General features: G+C 41.4%; 1 non-coding gene across 1 annotated transcript in view; it reads right to left on the reverse strand.

The window, feature by feature from the left end:
• LOC111523188 overlaps positions 1-2,084 on the reverse strand; it is a 42,877-nt gene extending 40,793 nt beyond the window's left edge. The window contains exon 1 of the transcript XR_004228854.1: positions 1,932-2,084. This is a non-coding gene — a transcript (uncharacterized LOC111523188). The remainder of the gene's footprint in view (positions 1-1,931) is intronic.
• Between the last annotated feature and the right edge of the window lie 322 nt (positions 2,085-2,406).

Genomic DNA, 2,406 nt, shown 5'->3' on the forward strand with positions numbered 1-2,406 from the left:
AAAAAAAAAAAAAAAAAAAAAAAAAAAAAAAAAAAAAAAAAAAAGAAGCTCATTTTGGTAGCTCCTGATAGGATCCATTGGAAAACACAGAGCACCTCTATAGGCTATTCCTGTCACACACTTGAACCAGAATGCAATCAAGACTATATTTAACTTTCAGTTTACAGGAAACATGGGGGATGAAGGAACAAATTAAATGACACTGTGAGTAGGGAATAAATATATCTAAGCAGTAGATCATTCTCTAGAGACAAATTAGCCAGTTTCTCCAACAAATCAAAGGCATGAAATAAAGAGAGGGAGAAACTATAACAGAATGAAAGGATTTGAGAACCATCATGGGAACAAAAGATGCAGTTTGACAGCCAAAGACACTTAAAGAAAAATTCCAAAATTAAACACAGAATTACCATATGATCCAGCAATTCCACTTCTAGATATCTATCCAAAGAATCGAAAGCAGGGACTCAAATAGATACTTGTACACTAATGTTCAAAGCAGCATTATTCACAATAGCTAAAAGGCGGAAACAACCCAAATGTTCCTTGACAGATGAATCGAGAAACAAAATGTGGACCATACCGTCAGCCCTCTCCGTATCCACGATTTCCCACCCAGGGATACAAGCAACCACAGATCAAAAATATTTGAAGACAGCCAGGTGCAGTGGCTCACACCTGTAATCCCAGCACCTTAAGGGGCTATGGTAGGCAGATGAGTTGAGGTCAGGAGTACAAGACCAGCCTGGCCAACAGAGTGAAACCCTCTCTCTACTAAAACTACAAAAATTAGCCAGGCCTGGTAGCACATGCCTGTAATAACAGCTACTCAAGAGGCTGAGACGGGAGAATAGCTTGAAGCCCACAGCTTGAAGCTGGGAGGCAGAGCCGAGATTGTGCCATTGCACTCCAGCCTTGGTGACAGAATGAGACTAAACTAAAAAAAATGTATATATACTTGAAGAAAAATAAAATGAAAAAGTAACAATATAACCATAAATAAATAATGATAACAGAATAATAATTTACAGTTTTACAATGTATTCGGTATTATAAGTAATCTAGAGAAGATTTAAAGTATATGGAGGATATGTGAAGGTTATATGCAAATACTGCAACATATTATATCAGAGACTTGAACATCCTTGGATTTTGACATCTACAGGGATCCTGGAACCAATCCCTCATGGATACCAAAGAATGACTGTACATATAATGGAAGATTATTTAGCCTTAAAAAGGAATGAGATTCTGATGCATACTACTACATGAATGAAGCTTGAAAATATTATGCTAAGTGAAATAAATTCAACACAAATGACAAATACTGTATGATTCTACTTATATAAGATGTATAGGATAGAGAATAAGCAAATGCGTAGAGACAGAAAGTAGAATCATGGTTATAGAGGTTACCAGGGGCTGGAGCAGGTGGGGTGAGAAGTTATTGTTTAATGGGTACAGAGTTTCTGTTTGGATCTCGGCTCACTGCAACCTCCACCTCCCAGGTTCAAGCAACTCTCTGCCTCAGCCTTCCGAGTAGCTGGGATTACAGGCACCCGCCACCACGCCTGGCTAATTTTTGTATTTTTAGTAGAGACGGAGTTTCACCATCTTGGCCAAGCTAGTCTTGAACTCCTGACCTCATGATCCACCCGCCTCGGCCTCTCAAAGTGCTGGGATTACAGGCATGAGCCACCGCACCTTGCCTTAAAATGTAAATTTTATGTTATATATATTTTACCACGAAAGAGAAATTTCACTTAATTCATATCTTGAAAAATATTAAGGGAGAGCTATAAACACAGCCCAGAATGTTAGAATCTCTTTGCTCTCATTCCAGTCCCCATCACCCACACATGCCTCCGAAGACTTCTCCTCCACACCTACCCACACCCTCCAGCCCTACAGCCCTCACCCCTGTACCCCACCTCTCTTCTCTCACTCTTAATCAGGTAGATTGACAGCCTCATTCCCAGCCAGAAAGAATATTTCCTTTCTCAGGTGGGAAAGGAGAGAAGAGGCTGGCTCCAGAAGATTCCCTTTAACAGGATGCCAAAGACAGAAAGGCTGTGGTCATGCCCACAGTAATAATTATTGTCGCATCACATAATAGAAGCTGGAGCACTGTGTCCCCTCCACCCGAGAATGGCCTCACCCTTTCACAGGCATGGGGAGCATTTCACCCCTTCCTAATGGTTCTCACACCCATTGTCAGATTCAATTACAGTGACAGCATTCAGTGCCAACTATACGCCAAGCATGTACATACGTTTTCTATGGTCCTTGTGACGATCATGCAGGTAACCATCATTAAGACCATGTTGCAGGCCAGGCACGGTGGCTCAAGCCTGTAATCCCAGCACTTTGGGAGGCCGAGACGGGCAGATCATGAGGTCAGGAGAT

This window comes from Piliocolobus tephrosceles, chromosome 2 (assembly GCF_002776525.5).
Source record: "Piliocolobus tephrosceles isolate RC106 chromosome 2, ASM277652v3, whole genome shotgun sequence".
In the NCBI taxonomy this organism is placed as follows: domain Eukaryota; kingdom Metazoa; phylum Chordata; class Mammalia; order Primates; family Cercopithecidae; genus Piliocolobus; species Piliocolobus tephrosceles.